This window comes from Lissotriton vulgaris, chromosome 2_1, assembly GCF_964263255.1.
Source record: "Lissotriton vulgaris chromosome 2_1, aLisVul1.2, whole genome shotgun sequence".
NCBI classification, from domain to species: domain Eukaryota; kingdom Metazoa; phylum Chordata; class Amphibia; order Caudata; family Salamandridae; genus Lissotriton; species Lissotriton vulgaris.
Window position 1 is genome coordinate 14,447,457 of NC_141687.1, and position 24,553 is coordinate 14,472,009.

At 47.9% G+C, this 24,553-nt stretch overlaps 1 protein-coding gene across 2 annotated transcripts in view; it reads right to left on the reverse strand.

Annotated features, from left to right (window-relative positions):
• The window catches only part of LOC147729460 (uncharacterized), a 229,076-nt gene that overhangs the window by 99,397 nt on the left and 105,126 nt on the right, over window positions 1–24,553 (reverse strand). The window lies entirely within an intron of this gene.

A 24,553-nucleotide genomic window follows, 5' to 3' on the forward strand; every position in this document is an offset into this window, starting at 1 on the left:
CGAGGGCAGGTACTTCGCTTTTGTCCTGGACAACTGCTGGTGGGACATCGATCACGCATGTTGTGGCTGTACGCTTGCATCCTTGAATATGCCTGCTAGACTGTTAGGGGCAGTCGGTGTTCCTTTTCTATTCTGAAGCAATGTACTGTTGCCTGCTTGTCTATATAAAATCAATAAATAAAGTTATATAAAAAAAGGTCCAGCAATATCAGAAAGCAGAGGTCATCTTCACATGTAGTCAAGAGGATGTGGTCTACTACATGTAAGGTAGCGACATTCGTGCTCCAGCATGTTCAGAAGTGCAAATGCTACTTACCAGTATGCATCTGTTCTTGGCATGTAGGGCTGCTGACATTCATATCTGTGCATAGATCGCCACCTAGTGTTGGGTCCGGATGATTGCACATTGTTGTCCTGGAAGAGTCTTCGAAGTATCACGAGATAGGTGGCTCCTCCCCTGGACTACAGTGCGCATGGGCATCGCCTCCATCCCCAGATTGTTTTTAGCCATTGGCAGAGATGGAGTGAAGAATGTGAGTGATGACCATGCTATGAGCATATGTATGTATATGAATGAATTCTGCAGCTGCTACAGGCGCCGGGGAGGAGGGTGGGCGATATGAATGTCAGCAGCCCTACATGCCAAGAAGAGATGCATACTGGTAAGTAGCATTTGCAGTTCGAGGCATGTGGGCTGCTGAATTCATATCTGTGCATAGAATACATAGCAGTCCCTCCATTAACGGCGGCCGCCCGTGCCAGCTGCAGCAGTCTGAAAAGCGTTTTTAGAACAGCCTGACCAACAGCTGCCTGCTGTTTGGAATGCACGTCTACACAGTAGTGTTTAGTGAAAGTATGTGTGGTAGACCATGTGGCTGCTCTACAGATATCTTCTAAGGGAGTGTTACCTAGGAAAGCCATTGAGGCCCCCAACTTCCTGGTGGAGTGGGCCCTCGGTGGGATAGTGAGAGTGCGCTTAGCTTTAGCGTAACAGATCTGAATGCACTTTACTATCCACCTAGCAATCCCTGCTTTAGAGATAGCGTTTCCCTTGTGGTGAGTGGCAAAAGCAACAAAAAGCTGCTTGGTTTTGCGAAAATCTTTTGTCCTGTCTACATAATACATCAAGGCCCTCTTAACATCAAGGGTGTGGAGCATGCGCTCCGCCAGCGTCTCTGGGTTTTGGAAAAACACCGGCAATTCAATTGTCTGGTTTAAGTGGAATTGGGATACCACTTTGGGTAGGAATTTAGGGTTAGTGCGGAGCACCACCCTGTTAGTATGTACCTGGAAGAAAGGTTCTTGGATGGTGAGCGCCTGCAGCTCGCTAACCCTCCGTAGCGATGTAATTGCTACTAAGAACGCAACCTTCCAAGTCAGAAACTGAAGCTCACAAGAGTGCAGTGGCTCAAAGGGAGGACCCATCAGCCTCGTAAGAACCACATTGAGGTTCCATTCTGGAGCTGGTGGGGTCCTTGGTGGAATGACCCTTTTGAGTCCTTCCAGAAAGGCCTTGATAGCAGGGACCTTGAAGAGTGACAGGTGTTGCCTATTCTGGAGGTATGCTGCCATAGCAGACAGGTGAATGCGGATGGAAGAGTATGCCAGATTGCATTGATACAGGTGGAAAAGATAGCAAATGATGTTTTGAATGGAAGCATCTAGAGGGTCAATATTGTGGTTAGCACAGTAGATGACAAACCTCTTCCATTTAGCCGCATAACAAGCTCTGGTAGTGGGCTTCCTTGCCTCCCGAATGATGTTCATGCAATCGGGAGGAAGATTGAGGTAGCCAAACTCTAGGACTTCAGGAGCCAGATCGCCAGGTTGAGCTGTTGCGGATCTGGGTGCTGAATGTCGCCATGGCTCTGCGTCAGAAGGCTGGGAGTGAGATGAAGCCTTTGATGCGGCACCACGGACAGTTCTAGAAACGTGGTGTACCATAGTTGGCGAGCCCACGTTGGAGCAACCAGGATGAGAGTCATCGAGTGCTGCCTGAGCTTGCGTGCCACCAGCGGTATCAGAGGTGCTGGGGGAAAAGCGTACGCAAATCTGCCTGACCAGTTCATCCACATCGCATTGCCCTGTGATTGGGGGTGTGGGAATCTGGCGGCGAAGCTTTGGCATTTTGCGTTCTCCTTTGTGGCAAACAGGTCTATCTCTGGATGACCCCACCTTTGGAAGTACGGTTGGAGTACTGATGGATGTATCTCCCACTCGTGCATCTGATGGCTGTGCCTGCTGAGCAGATCCGCCATTTGATTGTCCTTGCCCGGGAGATGCTCTGCCATGAGGAAGATGTTCCTCTGAATGGCCCACTTCCACATGCTCTGAGCCAGATGAGACAGCTGTGGAGAGTGTGTGCCTCCCTGCTTCTGAATGTAGTACATGGCCGTCATGTTGTCCGTCCGGATCAACACGACTTTGTTGCACAGATGTACTTTGAACGCCTTCAAGGCCATGAAGATTGCCATCAGTTCCAACACATTGATGTGCATCTTCCTTTGCTGTAGTGTCCATAGTCCCTGCACAGTGTAATGGAGTACATGCGCTCCCCATCCCTGGAGAGAGGCGTCCGTCGTCAGGATAATCTGTGGGACAGGCTCTTGGAATGGTCGGCCCTTGCAAAGGTTGTGTGGATTCCACCAATGCAGAGAGTTGTATGCCCGACCGCTCACCAACACTAGGTCTGTCAGTTGCCCATGAGCCTGAGTCCACTGACGTGCAAGGCAGTCCTGAAGCGGACGCATATGTAGTCTCGCGTGCGGGACAATGGAGATGCAGGAGGCCATCATGCCTATCAACTGCATGAACACCTTCGCTGAAAGCGGGTGTTGGGGTCTGAATCGTTGGATCAGCGCCTGGATACTGGCGAGTCTCACTGAATTCGGCTGCGCAGTGGCTGCCAGAGTGTCTATTGTCGCGCCCAGATACTGTCGCACGTGGGCGGGCTGGAGATGGGACTTTGGGTAGTTCAGAGAGAATCCCAGATCGTGCAGGAGATGAATGGTGCGTGACACGTGGTCGACGCACTGCTGTTCTGTCCTTGCTTGAATGAGCCAGTCGTCCAGGTAGGGAAAGACGTGGACGTGTTGGCGACGGAGATGCGCTGCCACAGTCGCTAGGCACTTGGTAAACACTCTCGGTGCCGTGGTGACCCCGAACGGCAGAACCCTGAACTGGTAATGCTGGTCTAAGATCGTGAATCTGAGATACTTCCTGTGGGAAGGATGCAGGGGGATGTGAAAATAGGCATCTTTCAGATCCAGCGTAGCCAGGAAGTCCCCCTGTTGAAGCAGGGGAAGCACCTGCTGCAACGTGAGCATATGGAAGTGCTCCGAGAGGATGTACCAGTTCAGGGGCCTGAGGTCCAGGATCGGCCTGAGGGATCCGTCCTTCTTGGGAATCAAAAAATACAGGGAGTAAACCCCTGTTCCCCGCTCTTGTAATGGAACGAGCTCTATCGCCCCTTTTTGCAGCATGACTAGAACTTCTTGCTGCAACAAGGTCAAGTGCTCGCCTGACATAGGACGGCTCCTTGGGGGTATGTCCGGTGGAATGGACGTAAGCTCTAGACAGTACCCGTACTGGATAATAGACCTCACCCACCTGTCCGTGGTGATGGACTTCCACGCCGGCAGGAACTGCTGGAGTCTCCCCCCGACCGGTGTTGTATGGTCGGGGGGCAGTGACAAGACGTCACTGTTTGTTGGTGGCGGTGGACCTAGAGCTATTGTTTCCACGTCCCCTGCCCTTGACATTATTGCCTCTGTAACCACCTCTACCCTTGTTGTTATACGAGGCTTGGGTGTTACTCTTGTAATATTGTGTGGACTGGGATGCCTGTCCCCTTGAGGTGCCTCTGGAGTTTGAGCGGCGAAAGGAACCACTCCGAAACTGCTGACTTTGTAAAGCCCCCATTGACTTGGCAGTTTCCGTATCTTTTTTCATTTTTTCCAGTGTGGCATCCACCTCAGGGCCAAACAGGTGGTCAGGATTCACTGTTTGATTCAGTATCGTAGTTTGGATGTCGGGTTTGAACCCCGAAATTCTAAGCCAGGCATGGCGTCTAAGCAGCACACTGGTATTGATAGCCCTGGAGGCTGTGTCTGCCACATCCAGTGCACATTTGATGGATGCATTCGTAATGAGTTTACCCTCCTGAATCAGCATCTCTCCTGCCTCCTTGTATTGGTCAGGCAAGTGTTGCAGTATGGCCTCTAATGTGTCATAATGGGCCCTATCATAACGTGCAAGTAAGGCTTGGGTGTTAGATATTCTCCAGATATTAGCTGCCTGTGCAGCAATCCGTTTGCCTGAGGCCTCAAAGATCTTGGACTCTTTGTCTGGGGGAGGAGCGTCACCAGTAGTTTGAGAGTTCGCCCTCTTCCGAGCGTTGGAAACAACCAAGGAGTCCAATGGCAAGTGTCCCTTGATAAATGTAGGATCCGTGGGCGCTGCCTTATATTTCCTGTCGATGCGAGGGTTGACCACACGCGCTCGGGTGGGCTCCTTGAAAACCTCCGTTGCATGTTTAAGCACCCCCTTAAGCATCGGTAGCGTTTTGACTGACTTTTCGGCTACCGAGAAGGTGTCGAATAAGAAGTCCACATCCACGGGGTCAGAGTGCAGCTCGACGTCGTGGTTAGCAGCAGCTCTCTCTATCAGAGCATTGAAGGCCGCCGAGTCCTCAGTCGGGGACGTCTTGGCCGCAAAAAGTTGAGTGTCCTGACCCGACTGCGGGTCCTCCGTGTCGCCTCCGGCGGACCACGGAACGTGCTCCTCCTCCGGATCCGAGTACGCCGGATAGTCGTACTCGGCATCTTCCTCGTCCGCATCGGCTGCGGCGGAATGCGTCGGCGAGTGTCCTAGGGTTTGTGGGGACACATGTTCCACCAAAGCCGAAGAGTCCTCGGAATCCCTTTTGTTTTTGAGAGGGATCTTAAAAGGTTCCAACGCCGGCTCCGTCGTGATCTTCCGTTTGAGGAGCGACAGTTTCCCGGTGTTGGCGTCGATGATTACCTCACGACGTTCCTCTTCCGCAAGCGGCTGGAGACGAAGCTTCGACACCGCCAAGGCAGCCTTCGGCGTTAGTGCCTCCTTCGAGGGTCCGGCTTGTTTCGGCGCGAAGGCCTTCGGCGCCGACTTGGGCGGTAGAGTGAAACGGATAGGCGTTTGCTCTCTCGCAGGCGTAGGCGTGAGCTTAGGCGTACTGGCGTCCTGAGCGGGAACAACACTGGCCTTTCGAATCCGCTGCAAGGATTCCGCTACCTTCTTCGTCCAGGCTGGAGAGGGCTGGACCGGCTCGAACGACCCCACATCGTCGAGAGCCTGATCGCCGGCAGGCACCTTCTTCGGGGCCGGCGCCCCATGCCTATGCGCGTCGTCGCCCTGACGCTTCTTCGAAGCCGTCTTCGGGTCCGCGACCCCTTTCGGCGCCGACGCAGCCGCGTCGGAGGACTTCGCCATCGGCGCCGACCCCGAGGGTTTCGGGTCAGCCATTTTGGCGTGGCTCTTCAAGTCGGCCATTTTGGTTTTCTTGGAAGTTGACGCCTCCAGAACCTTCTTCACCTGCGCAACTTTCACTTTCGGTTTCGCATCCGAGGATGCGTGACCAGTTGGCTTCACTTTCGTTTTCTTCGACGTAAGTGATGGTTCATAAATGTCCGTGACCGGGCCCGGAGGCGGGGACGTAGGACTCATAGTTAGATCTTGGGTAAGGCCCGAAGGCGATCCCTCGACCTGGGTCATATGAAGGGGAATAACCCCTGAGTCAGGTTGGGGATGCTCCTCCTCCGAGCTATCACCCATCGTGGCAAAAGCCTGATCGTCGTCCCCTACCTCGTCGGTGACTTCGTCAAAGTTCTCCGCACCGGCGTCGTAGGTCTCCCCCTCGGATGCGGGATTAGAGTCCGAACCTTGCACGTCGTCTTCTCCCTCGACAGATTCTTGGAAAATGTCATCTGGTGGGGGCGCCGTAGCCGATAACTTAGCCTGGAGCCTATTGGCGCGACGAATCTTTAAAGTCTTCTTGCTCCGGAATTTCGAACACGCCATGCAGGTGTCTTCGCGGTGATCCGGTGACAAGCAGGTATTGCACACAGGGTGCACGTCGAGGTGTGAATATTTAGAGTTACACACCGGGCACTTCTTAAACGGAGTTCGCTCCATAGCAAGAGTGTAGTGTAGGCCCGTCCGCGCCGAAAGCACGTGGAAGGGCAGCAAGAGATCGGAGCTGAGAGTCAGAAAGAAACCCGTACGCAACTATACCGACGCCCAGCCTAAAGACCTTTTGGTCTCGAGTTGAAGTTGAACAACTATCGGTTCCGACAGAGGGAACCGAAACACATCCGAACCCAATGGCGGAAAAAACACAATCTGGGGATGGAGGCGATGCCCATGCGCACTGTAGTCCAGGGGAGGAGCCACCTATCTCGTGATACTTCGAAGACTCTTCCAGGCCAACAATGTGCAATCATCCGGACCCAACACTAGGTGGCGATCTATGCACAGATATGAATTCAGCAGCCCACATGCCTCGAACCTACAATGATAGTCGTGCTGGAGATGGTTGGCCTTAATGTGATCTTGGATTTGAGTGTAGACTTCTTGTTCCATGATCTTGTAGATGACGAGAAGGTAAGTGATGCGCCATTACTTGGTGAGTCTAATGCTGGTTTCTTTAGGAGTGGGAGGACCTGGCCTGGTTGAGAGCTGCTGGGAAGATGATTTTTGTGCTGGTGGCATTGACAGTGGGGAGTAGGGGTGAGAGAGGTACACTACAGAGAGCTTTGAGGAAGGATGAGGGTATTGGGTCTAAGCGACCAGAGTTTGTCAGCAAGGTCTGAGAGAGATAGGGTTTCGAAAGAAGACTACTATAGGATTGAACGAGAACGGGTGGGGGTAAGTAGAGAAGCAGACTTGGTGTTATTGATATGCTGTTGGATCGTCTGTATTTTTCCACTGAAGAAGAGGTTGATAGCACTGCACTTGCCTCTGAAGAGTTGGCTAAGTGGGTCAGACAGGAGTTGATGCAGCGCTTGTCTACCTTGAAAAGCACTGGGTTTCTTTTGGTGGCTTATTGGATGGAGTTACAACAGCACTTTGCTATGGAAGATGTAATGAGCCGTCTGCATGTAGGGCGGAGGGACTTCAGGATCATGGGGTCATCAGGAGGTCTGGTTTTTTTGTTGTCTGTGGATGGAGTGTTTATTAACAGCTAGGTCTTTCAGTGGACCAGGATGCTGAAAGCTCTGCCTTGTACATGTGTGTTTTCTTTAGAGCATGGACATGAATAGTGTTCAAAAGAATCGTTCAAGTCGTAAAGAAGGGTATTGGGGTCGTACGTAGTCAACGGAGCCAAAAAGGGATTGAAGCATTGGGCGAAGGAGTCTCTGAGTATATGAAGGTTGGGTCTTCTCTTTTGGGTTGACCTCGGTTTGTTGGCAGGACACCGAGGAGGGAGATGGGGATGGTGAGGTGGTTGGTCCGGTCGAGGATCATAGGTTTGCGTTGGATTGATGGTAATGTTGAGAAGAATAGGGCAAGGATATTGTAAGGGAATGCCTCTTTTTGCACGATCACCCCTACGTTTTGGACTGATGCTGCTGGTTTGTCGCCTCTGAGAGCACACTGAAGCCTGCTAACAAGACCTCAGTGCCAGGGCTCTGATCCTTAAAATATATGCGGATTGGATGATACCCAATTGGTATAACTTTACTTACTTTTAAGTCCCTAGTATATGGTACCAGGTGTACCCAGGGCCAGTAAGTTTAAGTGTCCCAACAGGGCTGCAGCACTTAATGAGCCACCCTGGGTGTGACAACGTCAAAAACACATCTCGCACCCTGCCACAGCAGACTGGCAGAGCCGTTTTAAACAAACTCGACTTTGCCTTTTAAACTAATGGCAAAGCCCAAACCTCCCTCAAGATTTGTAAGCGCACTACTTACCCAATGATGTACTACTCATAATCAGAAGGGGGCATTGACTCCACCCACATGCTGGGAGGCAGGAGTACAGAACTTAATGTAGCAGGCGCAGTGGGCTTTCTCAGATAGAGCATGCTTAGCACAGAACAACTCCTTCATACAGTTTGCAGTCGCAGTGGAGGGTTCAGACTCTTGTTTCAGTCCCAGGCCAGGGAGTAAGCAGACTACAATTGCCCTGATGCTCCTACATACCAATGTCTTGTTAGAAGTGGCTCAGTGTGTGTACAGGGCAGGACAGGACATAGACGTTTAAAGGGTCAGAGCATGTATGCTTCTCGTGAACCAGTCGGCAGACTTTGGAACACACCCTTCTATTATCGCCCACACCTGATCTTACAAACAGCAGGTTATAACAATCCACCCTCTTCCTTGCATTAAAAATATAAAGCCATCTATTGCAAAACGTATCTTTCCCCCTTCCCCCACACAATAGCCCTCCCACACTCTTGGCAGAGACATCTACTTTGTCAACCTCATACACTTTCCATTTCCAGGACTGATTAGTTTTCACTTTTTCGTGATGATTTTTTGATCAGATAATAGTGTTTTTTTCTAACTGCCCCCCCCCCCCCCGCCTCCTCCCCCTTCACCTTTTGCGGCTTCACAGCACCACCTTCAGCCCTATATAATTCTGTAATAAAAGCTGAATCTGATGGTTAGGCTCAGTGCATTCGAACAGGGACTACCTAACACAAAAATCTAGCTCCTCGAGGTTGTCAAAGCACTTATTTCAAAGATGTTTCTTAATTCTCTTTTTAGATTGTTGGCTGAGCTTAAACCTACAAGAAGTAATGGGGCATCCAGCGAAACACGAAAGCCCATGCAAACATGCTGGGAACAGTTCACAAAATGAAAAATATAAATATAGTAAAAGGAAAATGTACTTACCCAGTAAGCATCTGTTCTTGGCATGTAGAGCTGTAGATTCACATGCTGTGCATAGATCACCATTGGATGTTTGCACTTTGTTTTTCTTCAAAGGAGTCTTTCCAGTCAGTCACGAGGTAGGTGACGACTGCATCCAGACATGTATTTCCAAGATACCACCAAAAGGCTGAGAGTGAAAATTACAATGCCACACAAAATGTGATGAGAACTAGGGGTGTCCAAATTGTGAGTTTCACAAGGTTCAGAGCTTGTGAAGTTTAAAAACACAAAGGGTGCACGAGCAACAGCAATAACCCTACGTGGCAGCAGGAAAAGTTCCTGTTACCTTAAGGGACTCTTGAAGTGCAATAGGGTAGGGATCTGGAGTTATTGGCCCCCACTTCCAATCTCCTTTTCTGAGCACCTCCAAAAAAGGAAAGTGCTGATGCCATCTTTATCCGCACCCCACAATTTCTTGCTGCTTAAAACATCAGCCCACTTCAGGACCTGCCCCCACAAAGCATGGTATGGCTTCCTTGCCCCTGCCATCCCAAAAGTAAGGCCCTGCTGCAGTAATCTCTCCACAAGTTAAGGAGTCCTGGAGCAACCATTGTATCCAGAAGTCGCCATTTTAACCACCTTCAGGCCACATATTCCTACTGCTGCCATCCTCCGGCCGCTGCCCCACCCTGCCTCTTGTTGCTCCCACTATCTTGCCTTTCAACCCTAGGCGAGTGACAGCCAAGAAGCAGTCTTAAGGATTTTGAAGAGTTTCCAGAGGCTCACCGGGCCTGGTGAGTAAAATATTTTCTTAAAGTGCTGGTGCTCAAAAGGGCAGTGACACCCGATTTGTCACCGATGTCTGGTGAAGAGAGCACAGTCACTGGAGCCTAAGTCCAGGGGCACTAACTAGCACACCAGTTAATCTTAGGTGTCCCTCAGGTGGGCAGGGGGTAAAGGTATGGTCTTTCGAAATCCACAGATGGCAGTAGTGGTTTTTCAATGGGGGGGCACAGTGGCCACCCTCTGTCCCGTGGCTAGTGGACTACGACCCTACAAAAGGGATTGTGACTGGAGATTGAAACCACAGTATTGCTCCATAATTGGTTGGGATGGAACACTGGAAAAGCAAGGGTGTGATGGGTCCTAATGCAGACACGATAATGGATCCACCTACCACACAGTCTGGTACTAAAAACACCTATACTAAGGGGGGGTAAACATATGAGAACGGGACATCTGCTGTTCTACTGCCAGCTACCCCCTGGACTGTAGAAAGATTCAAATGGTTCTGGTATCACAGAGACTTACTAAAGCAGAAGGCATGGCATCCCCCAGGCAACGGTCCAGATTCGTTGAGGCTTTCTGGAACTGCTGGATAGGTCGGAGAAGGCACCGCACGGGAATGGAGAGTGTTGGAGGTGGATCAGGCACCCTGCTCTCAATGACTACAATGACTGAAGTGGACTGAGCCCCTCCCTTGACCCCAAAGCCATTCTTTCTCCATGGTTCCTGCGTCACTGGCTGGGGGCGCAGGGAGAGGGGGCCTCTGTTCATCGAGGCTCTTCCACACAGGGGCTTCCTAGAAGCTGGCCTTTGACTGTCATCTGTGGGGCAGGTCCCTTGGGTCATGCAAGGGCACGCTCCCTTCATGCAGGCAGGTACATTGTTACCCTCTCGTCACAGATTCACAACTGGTTTTCCCAGACTTGTTCTCCGTAAGGAGAGGCCGATGATGCAACAGGAGCCCACTTCTGATTCTTTCTTCCTGCACAGGTGTAAATGAGGTCTTTGGTGTTGAGTCTATCTGCTCAGTGATGCCCTGTCCGGGGTGCCAGGACTAATCTTCACTTTACGGGCAGGCCAGTCATATGGTCTTCACCTTTTGAATTTCACAGAGACACTCACACGCCACCTATACATTGGAGAAGTCTGACTATGGCTCTGCTGCACTGTATTAAAGCCAGCAATGTCAATCCCAATAGGCTTGGATTGTAACAACATTACGAGCCGGGCCTATCAGCATTGGCAATGCTTGATCATAAAATGCAAGCTCAGTCTCTCAAATTACCATTCTCATACGCTAAACCTGCCAAAGAAACAGTTTGAAAACAGAAAAAACACCCAAAAACCTTACACAATTGTGGTGTTTCCATCCCATTGGAGTTTTTAAAAGTTGCCATCCTCACTTTCTTACCTGCGCTGCAGTACCAAGGGATGTTACTTTACTTCGCTCAAAGCACACAAAAGACTATGCACCCATCATTGGACCCTTATACTGAGCATACCAGTCAAGTTATGAACAGACAAGATGCCCTTGTTTACTTATGCTCTTGCTTACAGTGCAGCTGTTGCCACACAATTATGTGAGAATCACCATGAGTTAGGCTTTGGCTCGGCCCAAATGTTGGGAGCCAGGAGCACCGGTTTTCATTGAGCAGACACTGTGGCTTCCACAAAAGAAGTGCTTTCCCTCCACATAGCTGTGCTTATTATTATATTCTGTTTGCTTCACCAGCAGTAAGTTTCCCTAGAGAAGGTTGACTGACATGCATACAATGGAATATGCTACTTACCAGTATGCATCTATTCTTGGCATAGAGGGCTGCAGAGTGGTACATTTATGAATAGATCGCCATCTGGTGTTGGGCTCGGATGATTGCACTGGTTTTTCTCTTGGAGAAGTCTTTTGTCGTCACAAGACTGGTGACTCCTCCTTTGGGTGCTAGTGCACATGGGCATCGGCTCCATCCTTAGATTGTTTTGCCACAGTAGGGTTAGATGGAGTAGTATGATAGAATACAGATAGAAATGCCCATGTAAGTGTATCTAAATAAGACAGTGTTGGAACAGACACAGGTTTCCGGGGAGGCTGGGAGGGCATGTACCACTCTGCAGCCCTCTATGCCAAGAACAGATGCATACTGGTAAGTAGCATATTCCGTTCGAGGCATATGGGCTGCAGATGGTACATTATGAATAGACTATACAGAGGCTATCTCCCTAGCGGTGGCCACCAGTGTCTGTTGCAACAGTCTGAAATAAAGTCTTTAATACAGCTTGTCCCACTCTAGCTTGTTGTGTTGCCTGCACATCTACACAGTAGTGTTTTGGGAAGGTATGCGGTGTAACCCAGGTAGCTGCTTTGCATATGTCATCTAGGGGAATGTTTCCTAAGAATGCCATAGATGCTCCTAGTTTACGTGTAGAGTGAGCTCTAGGAGGAACAGTTAATGTCCTCTTTGCTTTTAAGTAGCATATTTGTATACATTTTACAATCCACCTGGCAATGCCTGCTTTAGAGATGGGATTGCCCTTATGTGTAGGAGAAAACGCTACAAATAGTTGTTTTGTCTTTCTGAAAGTTTGTGTTCTTTTATGTAGTACAATATCGCCCTTCTGACATCTAATGTATGTAGGGCCCTTTCTGCTACCGTCTGCGGTTTTGGAAAGAAGACTGGTAGTTCCACTGACTGATTGATGTGGAATGCTGAAATTACTTTAGGCAAGAATTTTGGGCTTGTTCTAAGAACCACCTTATTTTGGTGTAACTGTAGGAATGGTTCTTGTATTGTGAATGCTTGCAATTCACTTACTCTTCTGAGTGAAGTAATAGCTATAAGAAAAGCCACCTTCCATGTGAGGAATTGTATCTCACACCTTTGCATAGGTTCGAAAGGTGGTCCCATTAATCTGGTAAGTACTATGTTGAGATTCCAGACTGGGGAAGGCGGTAGTCTTGGTGGAATGACTCTTTTGAGGCCTTCCATGAAAGCTTTTATTGCTGGCACTTTAAACAGGGAAAGATGTTGCCTGTTTTGCAGGTACGCTGCTATAGCTGCAAGATGTACTCTAATAGATGTGTAAGCAAGGTTACATTGCTGCAAGTGTAGTAAATAGCAAATAATCTCTTTAGTGGATGCATCCAGAGGGTTGATGTTGTTACTGTTACAGTATACATCAAACCTTTTCCACTTTGCTGCATAGCATGCTCTGGTGGTAGGAAGTCTTGCTTGCTTAATGATATCCATACAGTTTGAAGGTAAATCTAAGTATCCAAATTCTATGACCTCAGGAGCCAGATCGCTAGGTTCAATTGTTTGGGATCTGGGTGCATTATTTCTCTATGGTTCTGTGTAAGGTGCATGGGTAATATTCTTAACTTTTGATGTGGCACCTGTGAGAGTTGCAGTAGCGTGGTGAACCACGGCTGCCGTGCCCACGTGGGTGCTACTAGTATCATTGTCATTGAATGTTGTTGCAGTTTTCGAACCACTAATGGAATTAGCGGGAGAAGGGGAAAAGCGTAAGCAAATTTGTTGGACCAATTTATCCATAACGCATTGCCTTGGGACAGGTGGTGTGGGTACCTGGATGCGAAGGTTTGGCATTTTGCGTTTTGATGAGTGGCAAAGAGATCTATCTCTGGTTGTCCCCATCTTTGAAAGAATGGCTGCAGTATTTGGTTGTGCAGTTCCCATTCATGTATTTGTTCTGACTCTCTGCTTAAGATGTCTGCTATCTGATTTTGAACTCCTGGTAGGTGTTCGGCTAACAGATAGTTCTTTTGAGGAATGGCCCATCTCCAAATGTCCTGCGCTAGTCTGGATAGTTGGAGAGAGTGTGTCCCCCCTGTTTTTGAATATAATACATTGCAGTCATGTTGTCTGTTCTGATCAGGACTGCTTTGTTGAGGATCTGCTTTTCAAAAGCTTTTAATGCTAGAAACACTGCTAGTAGTTCTAGATAATTGATGTGCAGTCTTTTTTGCTGTACACTCCATTTTCCCTGCACTGTATATTTCTCCATATGCGCTCCTTATCCGGTGAGCGATGCATCCGCTGATAGTATCACTTGTGGAATCGTTTCTAGGAACGACCGCCCCTTGGAAATGTTTGCTGTGTTCCACCACTTCAGAGAGCGATGTGTGCGGCCGTCTACCAACACCAGATCTGTAATCTGACCTTGAGCCTGATTCCACTGTGTTGCTAGACATTCTTGCAGTGGACGCATTTGTAATCTGGCATATGGTATTAGCAGTAGGCAGAAGGACATCATCCCTAACAGCTGCACGAACACTCGAGCTGTTAGTGAGTGTTGTGGTTGAAATCTTTGGATCAACGTGATCATTGTTTGGATCCTGATTGTATTGGGGTATACTTTGGCTTTTTCAATGTCTATAGTAGCCCCTAGATATTGTTGAGCTTTGTTTGGTTGTAGGTGGGATTTTGTGTAGTTCACCGTAAACCGTAGCTGGTGCAGCAATTGAATGGTCTTTTGTGTGTTTTGAAGACATTCTTCTTGTGACTTGGCTTTTATTAGCCAATCGTCCAAGTAAGGGAAGATATGTATTTGTTGTCTTCTTAGGTGTGCTGCAACTACTGCTAGGCATTTTGTGAACACCCTTGGTGCTGTTGTGACCCCAAACGGAAGGACTTTGAACTGATAATGTTGTCCTTCTACTACAAACCTGAGGTATTTTCTGTGGGCCTTGTGCATTGGGATGTGAAAGTAAGCGTCTTTTAGATCCAGTGTAGAAAGAAAGTCCCCTTTCTCCAGTAAAGGAAGAACTTATTGGAGCGTGACCATGTGGAAATGTTCCGAATTTATGTATGCATTGAGAGGTCTAAGGTCTAAAATTGGCCTTAGAGGCCCGGCTTTTTTGGGTATTAGGAAGTATAGAGAGTATACTCCTGTCCCTTGCTGATGTTTTGGAACCTTCTCTATGGCATGCTTTTGTAGCAGTGATAGTACTTCCTGTTTTAACAATGTTAGATGATCTTGACTCATTGGACGCTGTCTGGGAGGGATGTTTGGTGGGGTAGCTGTGAGTTCTAGGCAATAACCATGTTGGATAATTTGTCTCACCCACTTGTCTGATGTGTTGTTTTCCCAGACAGGGAGGAACTGTGATAGACGTCCCTCGACTGGTGTTATATGGTCTGGGGGGAGCTGTATGAAGTCACTGTTTTGGGGTTGGGGAGTTGCGGTTGTTGTTATTTCCGCGACCTCTACCCTTGTTGTTGTTACCTCTGTAACTGCCTCTTGAATTACCTCTGGGTGATGTTGGTGTAAAAGAGGTAGATTGCTGGCTTGTGCCTGTATTCTTTGACCCTCCTCTATAGGTGGACCTACGAAAGGAACCCCTTTGAGTTGGCTGTTGTAATGCTCCCATTGATTTAGCCGTTTCTGTGTCTTTTTTCATCTTTTCTAAAGTCTCATCTGTACCTGAGCCGAAAAGTGTCTTTTGATCAAAAGGTTGGTTCAATAAGGATGTTTGCACTTCTTGTTTGAACCATGAGACTCTGAGCAATGCATGTCTTCTTAACATGATACTGGTGTTGATGGATCTTGCTGCAGTGTCTGCCGCGTATAAGGCGCACTTAATGTAAGTGTTGGTTATTATCTTCCCTTCTTGTATGAGCTGGTCTGCCCTCTTTTGATGTTCCTTAGGGAGATGTGTAATGAGTTTTTCTAACTCGTCATAATGAGCTCTATCATAGCGTGCAAGTAGCGCTTGTGTATTAGCTATGCGCCAGCTGTTTGCTGCTTGGGATGCTACTCTTTTGCCCGAAGCATCTATAAACTTGGACTCCTTATCAGGAGGAGGAGCTTCTCCTGTAGATAATGAGTTTGCTCTTTTACGAGCGTTTGTGACTACAAGCGAGTCCAGAGGTACTTGACCCTTGATAAATATTGGGTCCTTTGGGGCTGCCTTATATTTTTTATTAATTCTTGGGTTTAATACTCTAGCCCTCACAGGGTCTTTGAATATGTCTGCTGTGTGATTGAGAAGACCCTTCAGCATAGGTAGTGTTCCTGATGTTCTTTGTGCAGCAGGTAGCGTTTCTAAAAGGAAATCCTCTATTTGAGGTTCTGCGTGTAATTTTACCTTATGGTATTTTGCTGCCCTATTAATCAGCTGTGCAAAACCTGTATTATCATCAGGTGGTGAAGGTTTTGAGGGGTATAATTCTGGGTCGTTATCATCATCTGACCCTGCATTATAATTCTCCCATGGGTCTGCTTCATCTGGGACAGTGTTGTCATCCCCATGAAGTTCTCCCTCCCCTGTATCACTGTCTACATCTGTTTGGGGTGTAGATGGTCTTGGTGTAGAAGGTGGAGGAATAGCTGGCATAGTGTGAGGAAGAGGAGAAGAGGGTGTGTCTCTAGGTCGAGGAGAAAGGAGAGGAGTTGTATTTGTCCCCATTGTTCTCTTTTAGGAGGAAGAGCTTTGTCATCTAGCTGTTCATTCTTCCTCTTTTTAGGTAATTCTGTCACCACTTTGCCAGTTTGCAGATCGATAAACAAAGTCTTTTGTTTTGGATCTGTCTGATGCTCCTGTGTCGGTACCAAAGTTTTTGGTTCCGAAAGGTGCCTTTGCTTCTGACCGTCAATGTTCTGTGTTTTCGGCACCGAGAATTTGCTCGATTCCGATTTTTTCGGTGTCGAGTAAGTCTTCGACGTCGAAGCATGTTTCGGTTTCGACATGGAATGTTTCGACTGCGAGCTTTCCTTTGTATGGATTGTGTACATGCAACAATGGTCCCATGCATACAAGAAATATGAAAGGAATGAATATAGACAGAGTCAATCTATATTACGAGGGACATGTCCAGCCGGACAGTGGTCTTCAATGAAAATATGCATACGGTATGCGTTGTAGGTAACCGATGGGCGAGATTGCACCTACAACGCATACCGTATGCATATTTTATCTGGCGGTTCTAGAAACTCTGCAATTCACATTAGCATGCCTGCTCGAGCCAACTCGCTTATGTACTAGTTATATATCCACCCGACCGGGATTTTAGCGCCTCGAGTCACAACTCTTACCGACTGTGCATGTAATCTGGCGGTTCTATAAACTGGGCATTAGACACTAGCATGCTCGTTCGCGCCACACCGTCACTGCACTTGTTTTGAATTCCACCCGCCCTTGAGTCGAGTGCCTCACTTGTCACTACAAGTCACCTGCTTTGGAAAACTTTTGTAGTCTGTGTATCTAAATGTGTATATTTTCTTCTTTTCCCTTTCTAGGCAATTAGAGGCTAATTATTGTTAAGGCTTTCATTGAAATGTCCTGATGATGGTCCCCGTGATTTACTAGGGGGTCTGAAACGCCGTCGACCTATTTAGCACCTAATACTAAACGTGATTACTATGTGATGTAATGGTGCTTTGTTTTAAAAATTCTGTACAACTGTATTAATGACAGAAAACGTGCTTTGCTTAAAAAGCCCTTCTTCGCTCTCTATATTCACCTTCTGTACCCGTTCTGTTAGTGCTGGGCACAGGCTTGTGTTCCACACTGGTTGAATTGTGGAAGGTACTCCTTGTGTTATAACGAAGTGTATATTGAGTAAACTTTGAAAACCACTGTCCGGCTGGACATGTCACTCGTAATATAGATTGACTCTGTCTATATTCATTCCTTTCATATTTCTTATATGCATGGGACCATTGTTGCATGTACAAAGTATGTTCCCCGAGGTCCCTGCTGACTAATTTGGGGCCCCTTGTTGTTGTTAACTTTCCTTTGTATGGAGCTTCGGTGTCGATGTCGACCGTTTCTCGGATCCGACATGGTGGGAGGCCGAGTGTTTCGGTTTCGTTGCCGGGCCCGAAGGCGGGGCGTCGGAAACTTTCTTCGGTAGTCTGACCGGGCTCGAAGGCGGGGTCGGGACCACACGGGGTCGGTTTTTCGGTAAGGGGACGTCGTCACTCACGGTTTGTTGAGCGTCGATTTCTTCGACATCAGACTCGTCCACTTCCGACCCCGACTCGTCCTCATCTTCCTCTTCTTCTTCGGGGTGCTGGGCCTCGAACAGCTCTGGGATTGCCTCCGACTGCATTCTCGATACATCGTGTCTTCGGGCTCGACGGTTTCTAATCATCGACTTGGAGGAGAATGCTGCGCAGGCTTCACAGTCCCTGGATTCGTGTTCAGGTGATAGGCAAAGATTGCACACCTCGTGTAGGTCCTTGTGTGGGAACTTAGCACCACACGTTGGACATCTCTTAAATGGAGTCCTTTCCATGGACTCTGGGCTGGACTACATCGAGAAAGGCCTCCCGGTCTCGTCGACGTAGAAGAAAATGCTTATTGTTGGAGTCGAAACGCGTCGGAATGGAAATGAAATCGCGTTCGATAACAATACAGTCGAATTGGAAAGGGAATACGCGCCGAGATATCACTTTTTCTCGAAGTCGATCCGGAGCGCTTTGATCCTCATCCGAACGCGATGGCGGAAAAAAACAATCTAAGGATGGAGCCGATGCCCATGCGCACTAGCACCCAAAGGAGGAGTCACCAGTCTCGTGACGACAAAAGACTTCTCCAAGAGAAAAACAAGTGCAATCATCCGAGCCCAACACCAGATGGCGATCTTTTCATAAATGTACCATCTGCAGCCCATATGCCTCGAACATCTGGTTTACAATGGGCTGGAGCTTGAACTTTCAGCGGCACACACATCACTGTAATGCTGTTAAAGAGTCCCAGACAAGCACAAAATCCATGTGTGTGCTATTCGTTGAAAGCAGCAAAGATACTCTTACCACTTGATAAGAGGAGACAAAGAGTTGCTGTTAAATATGCCAGTTTGTTTGATGTTCCTTTCAGACTGCAGCAGATAAGGGGACATGAACTGTCATTACCAAACAAGCAACACAAGCCAGTACCAGGTCTTTCAATCACTTTCAAACAAAACCTTAGATTAGTCCGCAAATAGAATTCAACCTACATTGCTTTAAAGCCAGACCTATTGCATTGCTGCTTGTTAAAACATATATATATCAGTTATCCCTACAACAGGGCTATCGAGTCCTAAGGCAGGATGCTGTATATTACAAAGTAGGAGATGTATTGCTATATGTCACAGTAAAAAAAAAAAAAAATCTTTGTTTTTACTGTGGAGAAGATAGTAGCCCAATTAACGAGTGTAGGGTTACACGCTGACAACTCAGCTGTGCTAACTTCTGAATGGTAATACTACGTTGATACTTCACGGTATGAAAATAATCATTACACTAAACCTGACTTGATGCCCAAGTCAAATTTAATGTCTATAAAGAAATGCAACTTTTAGAAAGATAGCGCTCTGCTGCCCAAGTTTTCTAGTGGCCATTTGCAGATGGAGAAGTGTGAACGACTACCAGGTGTCACCTCACCCTCGCAATAAGTCACACAGAGTGTGAGCCCAAAAGGCGAGCTTCAAAGTGGAAGCAGCCTTGAAGGGAAAAGGGTGGACATACATGAGAGAGACTGCTCTTCTGTTCAGGTAGACAGGTTGGCGTTAGGGGCAGAGGGGAGACCGGTTACCACACAGTGGGTGTCCCTCCGATGGAGGGGTTCCGCCATCTTGGGAGTTGGCGGAATAGTGCACTCTGGGATAGCAAAATACCACACACTTCAGGAAGTCTTCATCAGGCGGAAAAGGCCCTAGTAGCCCATTAGCAAGGAAACACTGCACGCCAACCCAGAGGGCAATGCATAAATATGGCAAACTGACATCATATCAAATTTGGACTAGAGAGAGGACCAAAGAACTGCCCTGCTGTTCCCTAGAACTGTCAGGAAAGGATAAACCGACTGCTGGGTTGCACTTGCTGATCCTTGGGCTAGCAAAGAGAGGACTGTGCCGGTGCTGCCTGGCGCACGGAAAAGTAGCTGCTGAGCCCCTGACAGAAGAGGTGAACTCCAAGAGTCATTTAGCTGACTTCACGTGACAGCACCAGGACCACATGGGCTGAAAAAGCCTGTTCTGGCTAATCAGTAGCCTAAATTACTTGACCACCACTCACAGCCGGCATGTAGCCGGGAAGACCTAGTCCTGACGCTTAAAAGTTGCACCTGAGTCTGCTGGACCTGGAAGAGTGCAGTTTGGCTGCCCAAGATGGACACTAGCCTTCACCACACGGAGCCACTGGTTTTGGTTAGACTGGAGGCCAGTACTCCAGTATGAATGAATGAATGAATATTTTTATTGTTGGTTACGAAAAACCATTACATAAAACCAGCGATACAAAAGTCATCACGTTACAAAAAAAAAATTTTTTTAAATCAAGGACATTTCGAAAGTCAGGTTGTATAGTTAATCCAAAAAATGCAAAGAAGCCGGAAAAGAAGAAAGGTTCATGGGCCGGCTGAGGGCTCTGTGGTCTGACCAGTGGCAGTCATCAGCATTGCCCGTGCTTTAAAGATAAACTTCCCAGAGGCGGCCATGTGCATTACTCTGGACAGGGTGTAGAGATGAAAAATCCCATCCTTAGCAGAGCTTGACCCAGAATGTCTGAGTAATGGCCTAAGATAAAGACTGCGGGGCAACCGCAAGGCGGGGCAACAGAAAAGAAGATGTGCCAATGACTCCCGTTTATAGCTGCAGAGCCTGCATACCTGTGCATCTGGGCTCGCCTTGCCACATGGATAAAGTTCTTTTAGGGGCAATGGGTGTAGTCTGTAGGCCAGGATCTTGTGAAGGGCTGCACTTCCCACTGCCTGCGCGAGATGCTGTTTGGGGGAGTTCAGGATGTGCGGGGGGGGAGTTCAGGATGTGCGGGAAACACAGGGTCTCATGCAGGTCTTTTCTTCGCCACAGGGACTCCAGATCCAGTTCCCGTGACCGCGCGCGCACTTGTTTTTTAATCGCGTTTTTGATTGTGGAGTATGTAACATATTCAGGATTCCAGGAGTCCATGGCAAGGTTAAGATGGGCCTTAGCCACTTCAAGGGAGGCCGACCAAGGGTTCCCTGGCTCCCTGAAAATACATTTCAGGACTGCCTTCAGAGTGTTCTCTTGTGCCGCCGTCGTTAAAAAGTAGTATTTACTTAAGGCGACCAGCTCTTCCAGATTTTGCTGGTTGAGGGAAAACTCCAAGCGAACAAGGGTATTTCTGGTGCATCTTGGGAGGTGGAAAAGTTTCTTGTATGCCCTGCAGTTAATTTTTTCCAGTTCGTGACTCAGTTTACCCGGGAATGCCTGAAGGGCGTAGTTGAGTGCCGGCATGAGCTTGGCTTTAAGCACTCTGTTAATGGCCGTAGTAGACGGGCTGTAAAGGGAGGCTTGCAGCTTACAGATGGCGTAGGTGATGGATTTGCCTTTGGTCTTGATAGACTTGAGATGGGCACTTGGGAGCCCCGACTCCTGAAAACAAATGCCCAGGTAAATGTAGCGCTGTGTGCTTTCCAGCAAAAGATCCCCTAGCCTCCATTTCAAAGATTTTTTCTTTGAGTAATGCCCAAATATGATTACCTTCGATTTAGATCAATTAGCTACAAGTCTATTTTTGTCGTTGTATGCGGCCAGTGCTGTTAACGCCTTCTGCAGCCCCATTCTCGTATGATCCAAAAGGACCAGGTCATCAGCATATTGCATGAAGTATATTTTGTGTCTGCCGATCTTTGGAGTGGCCAGGGCTGCACCAGTCAAGGCCCTCTCCATGTCCGCCGTGTATAAGTTGAATAGTAATGGGGCTAGCACACACCCTTGCTTTAGGCCTCTGTCTGTGTAGATCTTAGCAGAAGCATGGTCCCTTGAGAGTTTGATGCGCACCCAAGTTTTTTGATACAGGGACTGTGTCGCTCTCAGCAGCCCCAGATTGATGTTCCATTGGACCAGCTTATGCCACAGGATTGCGCGTTCGACCCCATCAAATGCCGCCGAGTAGTCGATAAAGCAGGCGAAGAGTGGAAGGCTTTTGCCTGTCCGTGCGCGATGCGCCAGATAGGAGAGAGCGATGATGTTATCTACTGTGGATGACCCAGGTCTAAATCCGGTTTGGCAGAATGGAAGGATGCCAGATGCACTTGACCAGTCTGCGAGGTCCCTCAAGATGGCACTAGCGTAAGCTTTACCCTCAATATCCAACAAGGCAATCATGCGGTAATTAGCAGGGTCCGATTTTGGGCCTTTTTTGTGGATAGGCTGTAAAAGCGAGCCTCTCCATGAATCTGGAACTTCCCCCCGGAGCCAACATTCGCAGTACAGATGGGTCAGGTTTTTGGTCCAAAAGTCGATATTTGCCTTGAATAAATGCCCAGGAAGCCCATTGGGGCCTGGAGCGGCATTTTGTCTAATATTTTTTAAGTACTCCAGTAGCAAATAGACTTTTGCTGGATCCAAAAGGACTTCGAGAGACACCGCCACTGTGGCCAAAATGACCCCACCTGGACCATGGACCGTGGAGTGGTTCCAGGAAACTCCCTGTCAACTGCAGAGCATCTTGTATCAGGACCACTCTGGTGAAGTCCATGGTGGTTCGCCCACAGAGTCTGGAAATTGACTTGAGACTGCTTCGATGACAATGTAACTGTCCTACAACCCCTAAAGGGCCGCCTTGGTCTCCTCCCTGCCGGAGTTGGTCATTCAAGGCTGGCCAAAATAGCCAAATACTGATTTATTAAAGTTTAACACTTCCAAACCTTTCGATTACCAATGCTTGTCGTAATTTTGTGTACAAAGCAGTGACTTACAATTTACTTTAAAATCTATAACTCCAGAACCCTCCAGCCGATTTTGTTTGTTTGTTTGTTTGGGGTTTAAAAATGTATAAAAATAAGATCTATTTTTATGAATTGGTGTTGGATCTCTTTTGTGTGACTATTTCGGTGTTTTGGTGCTTCTGAATGTTTTACACCTTTTCAAAGCCACGGCTACCCTTGGATAACAAGCAAGCCTGACTGGACTCCAGTCCATATTATGAGCGCATCACACAGTGATATCGCACAACCACACCATATAATACACCCCTTTTCTCACAGATATGATCTCTGGAGTGTGTTGGTTGGGTGCTGATGTGATACCACGCTGAGAATATCCATGTTACCTGGGAGGCTGAGTTCACCCAGAAGGATGGTGTGAGTGAGTCAGCTGGATGACTTGGCAAGGACATCTGAGATTTGGACGGCAACTGTCTGAATTGCAGGGATTGGGAAGGGGCATGTCAGGAGCTCCACGGAATTGAGTGTCACTTGCTTGTTTAGAGGGTGAAACCAGGAGGACGTATGGATGACAGCAAGCCCTCCTCCCTTGTTTTGTGCACCTTCCACATGATGGATGCTGTGGCTTGTGGGAAGAAGGACATCTAGCTTATGCGATAATGTCATGAAGAGAACGACAAACTTGTGACAGATGATGAGACCTCTGATGTCTGGTGTATGGAGCCCTGCAGATGGAGAGTTAATGTGCATTGAGCTGGATTGTGTGTCCTGTGGTTTCTGGGTGTATGGTAGTTAGTAGGATGTGTATGAGGTAACATTTATGTGTTGTAAAGATGCTCTGTGACAGTTTTGCGCTATCTAGGTGTGGCAGTATAAGAAACATGATGACACAGTACCTTTTTTCTTTCAGTGTTTTATGAGTTGTGGCACAAGGGCCTTCAGTCCCTAATAGCTTCAAACAGGCAATAGCCTAGTGCATGGGTACTGGTAAACCGGTCTTCGGGGGCCAGTGAGGTCTGTGGCATGCACAAGGGCTGCACTGTTGCCAGCAGGGTGTGGGTCTAGGAGCTGTAACCTGTACGTGGGGTGAAGCAAAGCATACTCATAATGTGGACAACCAACTGAGCTTTCCTGTGGCTTTTGTCTGCCACCCATGCTCTAACCTCACGTGCCAAGAATTAAAGACAAATTATTAACTTTCGATGTAAAACATAAAAAGGAACGAGATTCTCATCTCGTGGATGAACTGCACAATGTGAAACCAGAAATTCTGGGATAAATTCTGGCTTACCGCCTTTACAAAATTGTGTGATCATATGCAATTATTTTATTTCACTTTGCCCCCTTTTTTTTCATTACCACATGACAGAGCACTTTGAATACATGAGTTCTGGATGTGTGCTTTTCTTGAGTTTCATTTAATAAATTCTATTGTTTCTCCAATTATAAAGGAACCTCGACCACACAAAAGGTGCACCGGACAAATGAAGCCTCTTACTGAGATTCTGAGTTCATCCAACATTCATTCTCATATGTATGTGGACGACACACAATTGTACCTAAAAGTCTCCTCACCTGATGACATCAGATATCCTAACTCAACTCTACAAAAAATTCAGCCCTGGCTTGCAGAAAACCACCTCAAACTAAACACCATCAAGACTGAATTCCTCCTAATCGCTCCTCCCAACGAGTCACCCATTATTGAGGAATGGCTGTAACAGTTAACAGCTCTTAACTGCCAGCCCCAAGTTATCGACTCAGCGAGATCTCTGGGAAGAACACTCAACGGGAACATTAACATGCAGAAGCGTATCAGTGCCGCAACCAAAGGGGCACACCTACAAATGAGCACCCTGAAAAAATTAAAACCCTTCCTCCCCCGAGCGACTTTAAACTGGTAGTACAAGCCCTAGTAATCCCTAGGCTAGATTAGGGTTGAGCAACGCTTTGTGGCCTCCCAGGTCTACAGCGGCTCGACTAGGAGCCTCCCACAATTAGGCTCGTCACAGGATCTAAAAGAAACTGCCACAAGCCCCTGACCGTAAAATTCTCAATTGGCTCCACCAATGAGGCACAAATTCAATTAAAAATAGCGTGGATGACTCACAAAGCCCTTCACTGCAAGACCCTGAGATGTCTGGCTTAGAGGTTGGTGCTCTCTGGTGGTGACAAATCCTCCAAGACCTCCAGCACGATACCGCTTCAACCACCGAGCGTTCTCTGGACTTGCATCGAGGATCTGGAACTC